Source organism: Babylonia areolata, chromosome 35, assembly GCF_041734735.1.
Source record: "Babylonia areolata isolate BAREFJ2019XMU chromosome 35, ASM4173473v1, whole genome shotgun sequence".
NCBI classification, from domain to species: domain Eukaryota; kingdom Metazoa; phylum Mollusca; class Gastropoda; order Neogastropoda; family Buccinidae; genus Babylonia; species Babylonia areolata.
Genome location: NC_134910.1, coordinates 3,549,393 through 3,557,386, shown reverse-complemented (window position 1 = coordinate 3,557,386; position 7,994 = coordinate 3,549,393). Strand labels below are relative to the sequence as shown.

At 42.4% G+C, this 7,994-nt stretch overlaps 1 pseudogene across 1 annotated transcript in view; it reads right to left on the bottom strand.

The window, feature by feature from the left end:
• The window catches only part of LOC143277764 (MYCBP-associated protein-like), a 56,034-nt pseudogene extending 55,660 nt beyond the window's left edge, over nt 1-374 (bottom strand). The window contains exon 1 of the transcript XR_013053785.1: nt 127-374. The product of XR_013053785.1 is annotated as an MYCBP-associated protein-like (transcript). The remainder of the gene's footprint in view (nt 1-126) is intronic.
• Between the last annotated feature and the right edge of the window lie 7,620 nt (nt 375-7,994).

Here is a 7,994-nt window from a genome sequence, read left to right as displayed (position 1 = left end):
TGAAAGGGTTAAGAGACTGGTCTCTGACTGAAGACAGGCGCTATAAATAAGTATCCATGATAACACATAACAAGTCTGCAAGCAGTATTGACCTGCTATGCTAACCACCACCTCCACCTGACTTACGGAACATGGAAAGGGCTTTCACAGAGCCTTTGAACCGCGACAGCATCGTCGGTTCCGTAGCAGCAGCCCCCATCTGATTGGCTCCTGCCGGCGACCCCCTGACCCCTGCACTCTGCCCCCAACGAGCGTCAGACACCGTTCTGGTGGACGACGAGTGCCCTGCTTTGTCCCCCCTTTGAGATGTGCCCAGTTTGGCGATAGAGTTCATAGCTTTTCCTTGAATGTCGACAGCTTCGGTTTCAAGGGGATGTCAAAGCATGCGGACTGATTGCTATATGGTATAATAATAAATAATAATAACAATAATAATGTTATTTATATAGCGCTGAATCTTGTGCAGAGACAAATTAAAGTGCTTTCGCACCAGTCATTCTCACGCACTCATAAATCTAAAACTGGAGAAACTGAAGACAAGGAAGAGGCAGGGAAGGGAGGCTATTTTGGGAAGAGGTGGGGTTTTAAGGCCAGACTTGAAAGAGCTGAGTGTGGAGACTTGACGAAGCGAAAGAGGAAGTTCATTCCAATTGCAAGGTCCAGAGACAGAGACAGAGAAAGAACGGCGGCCAATAGTCGAGAGTTTGAATCTGGGTATGCGTAAATAGAGTGGATCCGAAGCTGATCGTAGTGAGCGAGATGGGAGTGTAGAGGTGAAGGCATGTATTCACTCTCAATGCCACACACCCCACACACACATCCCCTCAAAAAAAAAAAAAACAAAAAAAAACACCCAAAAAACAACAACACCACAGAACTGGCTTGCAAAATCAGAAGATGTGCCCCATCAGCAAAATGAAAAGTTTTGGCTTCAGTCTCAGGGTGTCATCTAATCCATATATGCTGCACCACATCTGCTGTCTAAAACAGCAACAATCACACCGGAGGCCTGATCATTGTTCAAACCCAATGCGCTGATCAGGCCTTCGGAGAAAAAAAACAACAACAAAAAAACAACAAAACTGCAGGTGTATGTTATTGGATTGTGGAACTGGGGTGAATGTTTTATGCAGTGAAAAAAAAAAATTACAGCTTCAAATGAGTATACTTTTCGAGTTGAATTAAACCATATATTCAACAGGCGAAACAAAAAAAAAAAAAAAAAAAAAAAAAGAGCTGTGAAGCTATTCCTTAGAGGCCTATATTTAAAAAATGAGAATGATTTCAGTTGAGTCAAAATCCAAGCTCCATTATCTATTTATTTGTTTATTTTGAGTCAAAGCATGTGTACAAAAAATTGCTATTTTGAGTCTCACATCAGATATTATATATATATATATATATATATATATATATATATATATTTTTTTTTTTTTTTTTTTTTTTTTTTTTTTTTTTTTTTGGGGGGGGGGGGGGGGGGGTTACCTCTTCGGTTCTTTAGTTTCATACAGTAGCTGAGAGGGTGAAGCACTTACCTTCCATCTGGAAGGTTCAATGTAAGTCCTCGTAAAATGTTAATAAAGTTAAGAATAATATATCTAATGCAAAGGACTGATTCATCCGCACATGTTTCAGTCAGTGTAAATCAAGTTAAAAAAAAAAAAAAAAAAAATATATATATATATATATAAGACTAAAAAGTCCAATTCACACAAATCTGTTTTGGTTCATGTATATAGTTACAAATATAAAATAAAAAAAAAATTACCAAGAAACTAAGACCAGTTTATACACATATGTTTCAGTCAATATAAATCAAGTTAAAATTATTAGAAATAAACTAAAAAGACCCATTCAGTCAATTATATTTGAGTCAATGTAAATAAAGTTATGAATACAAAAAAGAAAAATACCTAAAGAAACAATCCACCCACTATATATGTTTTGGTCAATGTAAATCAAGTTAAAAAACAACAACACAACAATAATAACAACAAACAAACAAACAAAAACACCCTAAAAAATCCAATTCACAGTCCATGTATAATTTCAATGACATATAAAATAAATAAACAAACAAATAAACGAATAAAAGATTTCCTTCAAGAACTGAAAAAAAAAAGTGTCCATCCAAGGGAACACACCCAAACTAATCATCTTTCTTCTTAAAAAAACAAAACAAAACAACAACAACAATGATAGAGAAAATCAACCCAAAGATCATATCACACACAAAGCAAGGAAGAATACAAAGCACTGTGTTCCACCAGCAAACTGAATTTCAACCAGAGCATGTATAAAAGAATCACAAAGTTGCTCTACTCTCCTCCACACTCAACACAAACTCAAGGCGCTCCGGGCAGGGCAGGGCAGGGCAGGGCAGGGCAGGACAGGGCATGTCTGGGTGGGATTCTGTTTCTGCCGTTTAATGAGAGAAGCGATACCCAGTGATTTTCGGGTTATGCTGATACTACTAAGAGCAAGGAGACCAACCTTGGGCAGGTCTTAATTATGTGCTTAAGGAATTGTGCAGACTGTTCTTTGTACCAATTATGTGAGTAGAGTTAACTATATAGCTCTCCCCTCCCAACACGCATATGTTTTCGGCAATTCATGTGACAACACACGCTTGTGTATATAAACTCACAACACACTGACAGCCAGATAGACAGACAGGCACACACACACACTCACACACACACACACACACACACACACTCACATATGCATGGAAAGTCACAAACATCAATGCATGCTCACAATTCACACTGGAACACACAAGAATACACATATTCAAACATTCTCTCTCTGTCTCTCTCTCTCTTTCTCTCTCTGTGATTTATCTGAATTACTGCCCAAACATATCCCTTCCACACCCTGCCTTTAACATAAAGAAAAGTTCTCTTGTAAATGACCACAGAATGCAACGCGGCAGAATCAGTAAGCAGCTGGACCACTGAGCCAGTGTTCACCAGTGATCAGAGTTCGAGGCCCTGTTTCGGCATGGGTGTTGTGCTTGGGAAAGGCACTTCCTCGCTCCACCCACATGTGAATGGGTACAGGTCTTCTTTCTTTCTTTTTCTTTTGCGTTCGTGGGCTGCAACTCCCACGTTCACTCGTATATACGAGAGTGGGCTTTTACGTGTATGACCGTTTTTACCCCGCCATGTAGGCAGCCATACTCTGCTTTCGTGGGTGTGCATGCTGGGTATGTTCTTGTTTCCATAACCCACCGAACGCTGACATGGATTACAGGATCTTTAACGTGCGTATTTAATCTTCTGCTTGTGTATACACATGAAGGGGGTTCAGGCACTAGTAGGTCTGCACATATGCTGACCTGGGAGATCGTAAAAATCTCCACCCTTCACCCACCAGGCACCGTCACCATGATTCGAACCCGGGACCCTCAGATTGAAAGTCCAACGCTTTAACCATTCAGCTACTGTGCCCGTCTACAGGTCTTCAATCCAGGATGGTTAAAGCAGCAGAAGAAGATTGGGCTCCACCCTTGTTAGGCTGAGACCTTGACACAGTGAATATGAATTCGCTGCCACGTAAGGATGTTGAAGGATAGAAAGGCATGCGACTTTTAACCTTCAAAATGACAATAAAAGTCCAGTATCAGTCTGTTGCATCAAACCATGAGCGGACTTTTATATGTATGACCATTTTTAATCCCTCATCGTACACAAACCCATGTTGTTTTCAGGACTGGGTGCACATGTTGTTTTTTGTTGTTGTTTTTTTGTGTGTGTGTGTGTGTTTGTGTGTGTGTGTGTGTGTGTGTGTGTGTGTGTGTGTGTGTTTAATAGGCTGGGAGTATTCATAGAAACCCACCAAATTATAACCAAGATAAAGGGATACTTGCATGCATGCACAAAAAGAGACCGACTTATCGTAAGAGCAGATTTGTGCATCAGCTGACCTAGAAGACTTTGGAAAAAAAAAAAGAAAAAAAGAAAAAAAAAAGACCACCCTTAACACATTATGTGCTGTTGGGATTTGAACCTGCATTCACCTTAAGTCAGTCAAACCCAGACGGGTCAGTATCATAACCTCTTACTGGGTGGCACTGTAGTGTAGCGACGTGCTCTCCATGGGGAGAGCAGCCTGAATTTCACACATAGAAATCTGCTGTGATGAAAAGAAATACAAATTATACAAATACAAGTGCTAGCCACTGACAACTAGGCAGACTGCATTGGGTTATTATGTCCACCTTGGAAAAGATCCTTGTCCATAATCATGTTTGCTGGCTTAAAAGACAGGTGTGGAGAAATTATGTACATTTCTTCCCCTGGGAGTTTTAGAATTGTATGGCCATTCAAATCCATGGCTGAAACCATGCAATGCTGAATGTGGAATGTGATTAAAATATATATGTCAGTGTAATTTCATGGTCTGTTCATTTTCAATTTCAGCCGTGGAGTTATAATGAAAATAGTGCTGAGTGAGTGAGTGAGTGAGTGAGTGTGTGTGTGTGTGTGTGTGTGTGTGTGTGTGTGTGTGTGTGAGAGAGAGAGAGAGAGAGAGAGAGAGAGAGAGAAGAGAGAGAGAAGAGAGAGAGAAGAGAGAGAGAGAAGAGAGAGAGAGCATGTCGATAAGTTTGCACGCACACGCGCGTGTGTGTGCGTGTGTGAGTGTGGTGGTGGTGGTGGTGGTGGTGTGTGTATGTGTGTGTGTGTGTGTGTGTGTCGGGGGGGTATGTCTGTGTGAGTGTCTAAGTCTGCATGTGTGCATGCATGCATGACTGTATGTCTGAGTGTGTGTGTGAGAGAAAGAGAGTGAGCATGTGTCAATGTGTGTGTGTGTGTGTGTGTGTGTGTGTGTGTGTGTGTGTGTGTGTGTGTGTGTGTCTGTGTCTGAGTATGTATGTATGCATGTCTGTGTAAGAGAGAGAGACTTTACACTCCCCCCACCTTTGCTATCCTGAAAAAAAAGAAAAAAGGAAAGTGGAAATAAATGACATTGTGTGTGTGTGTGTGTGTGTCACTGCAAGTGTGTGTGTGTGTGTGTGTGTGTGTGTGTGTGTGTGTGTGTGTGTGTGTGTGTGTGTGTGTGTTTGTGTGCGCGCGTCTGTGTGGGTAGTCTTGTTTTGTCTTCATTATCTCTCTGGACTTTTTTCTTTTCTTTTTTTTTTTTGCGTTCAATATCACTTGAAGTGATGTAACGAAGTCTAGGTTGTGACGATATAAATTGCCCTTCACAATTCGTACTGAACCTGATACAACTTCACACACACTGACACAGAATACAACAAAGAAATAAATCTATGGAAATGGAGTCAAACACACCATCCGTGTGTCCCCCCTCCAACCCCCTCCACCTTCAAAGTTTGTCACCAACTTTCAGCGCCGTTTCAACCAAACCAGTGATGGAGTCTCCCGTCGGTCCGACGGACGAGTAGGCAGGACTCCATCACTGGTTTGGTTGAAACGGCGCTGAAAGTTGGTGACAAAATCTATGGAACTGGAGTCAAACACACCATCCCTGTCTCCCCCCTCCACCTTCAAAATTTGTCACCAACTTTCAACGCCGTTTCACTTTCAACCAAACCAGTAAACCAGTGCCATTTGCAGGTGCTCTTCAAAACTAGTGAGAAAACAAATGAAAATGTTACCCACCCGAAGACTTAGGCCGGTCCTTTTTCCCTTGCTTGACGTTCAGTTTGCTACTCATGTTGACCTACAGTATGAGAACAGCTTCGCGACCAGAACAGTAGAGGTTGTTGACACGCGGTAAACAAAGGCACGACAGCTTCGAAGAAATGCTTACACGGCAGCCATCTTGCTTCCTAGCAACAGAGTTCGCTCCCTTCGGAGATCACGGTTCCCGTGGAAGAAGTTGCTTCCCTTTAAGGCAGCTGCGGCAACGGTGGAACACTGAGTTGACGCTATGGTGGTGGTTATTCTTTATCTCAAAACAAAGCGAGATAATACAATGTTCTTTAGTTTTCTATAATATAATAATAAACAAGCAATTTATGCGCGCGTGCACGCGCACACATACGCATCACTGACACACTCACAAGCACACACACTGACATCTAAAAAACTGAAACCACAACTGAACAAGATGTTACAGAATCGGCTTAACGATACATGAAAAAAAAAAAAAAAAAAAAAAAAAAAAAAAAAAAAAACACCCGGTAGATTGTCACACTGACCGGCATGATATTAACACCCGGTAGACTGTCAGAGAGAGAGAGAGAGAGAGAGAGACTACTGTATGAAAAAGTCACAGCCCCTCAAGTTTCGTGGGGGTTCACAGTCGACAGATATTTACACAAAAGAAAAAAAAACCACAAAAAAACAAACAAAATAAAACCCAAACATGAGTAATTAGCAAATTCATGGAGAGAATTCTTTCTGTGATACCTAGATTATCCTGATCCGGTTTCTTCAACACGTACGCTGCTTCACATTTGTATATTTTGGTCTGCATTCAAGATCTGAGCTTAAAGGCATAAAAAAGAAACTTCACAAAAACAAAAATACTCTCTGTCACAACCCGTAAGGGGTTGCCCATGAACCCCCACCCCTTCCCAGACTAGCTAACGTCCCGACAACACAAACACAGAGACACAGAAGAGTTCAGCTCGTTGCTTTACTGTGGTGATGCAAAAATACATAAATACACGCCACAAAACCAGGTATTACAAACCAAAAAATAACCTTTGTCTAAACACAGCACAATTCTACAATTTACAGTCAACTGCAGCGCCAGTGCTGCTCAACCCCGCTGCCAGAGTTCAAACTCGTGCTGACAGCTGAAAACGGACACTTGTAGCTTGATGGCTGAAGCTGGTCGCCGGCAAGAGGGACAGTGGGAAGGTGGGACAGGGCACAATGGAAGTATGGAGTAGGAGCGGGAGTGAGGAAGTTTCCAGGCTTGTGTTCTGGGGACCCGTCGAAGGCAGCGGCACGGACGGGAAGGAGACACCCGAAAACCTGTCACCAGGCACGTCACTGGCCCAGAGTGAAACACAGACTCCCTCACCTGTCACCAGGCACGTCACTGGCCCAGAGTGAAACACAGACTAATACAGAAGAAGGGGGTGACAAAGGGAAACGCCCCCACTACTTCACTGACGGCGCCCTACAGCACGCACGCTGGAACGGCGACCCGTCTCTCTGCAAAGCTTGGCCTCAACAGCCCAGAGAAATCTTTCTTTCCAAACCAGATAGATTCCTGAACTCGCTCAGAGTTAAAAAAAAAAAAAAAACGTTCAGGAGAAGGGACATTCCACACGTGCAAAAGCATAAAGGAGAGAGGGAGGTGAAGGAGAGGGATGGAAAGAGGGGGAGGAAGGGAGAGCGAGAGGGGGGAAAGAAGGGAGAGAGAAAGGGGGGAAAGGGAAGGGAAAAAAAATGCAGACAGGCATGCACGCAGATCGCCAACGAGCCGTGACACTCTCTTCCGGAACTTTCACAAATTCCAGATTGTGATTTTCGAAATTGACAATATTCTGTAAAATAGATCTTAAATCTTCATACTTTGCCGACACTCAAAAATAAAGTGATTTTTTGTTTCAAGTCAGATGCTACAAAATGGACCTTTCCAGCTTTCTCAATGAGAGAGAGAGAGAGTTTAGAGTGTGTGTGAATCTCTTCGCGAATAGTCCATATTCAACACACCATCGTCAACCAGAAACAACAGTAAAAGTATCACTGGGTGTTGCGTTTGCCCAGTCGAGATCGAGAGTTGACTTGATGAACACTGTTTCAAGTTTATTTATTTGGTGGTTGTGTGTATGTAGACCCGTCATAAATGATGTTTTTAACAGGGAACTTCTGATTCCCACAGAGTAGTTCAATGGCCTACGACACACAGCAGACACATCGCGAAATAAAAATGCCTTGGCTCAAGGGAGAAAATTCAGTCGGCCTGTCAGAATGTCACCACAGACAAAATTCCGATTTCTCTCCCTTGTCATACAGGATGCGAATGACTACAAACGTTTTCTGTTTGAACACATGTGCGGTCACGAC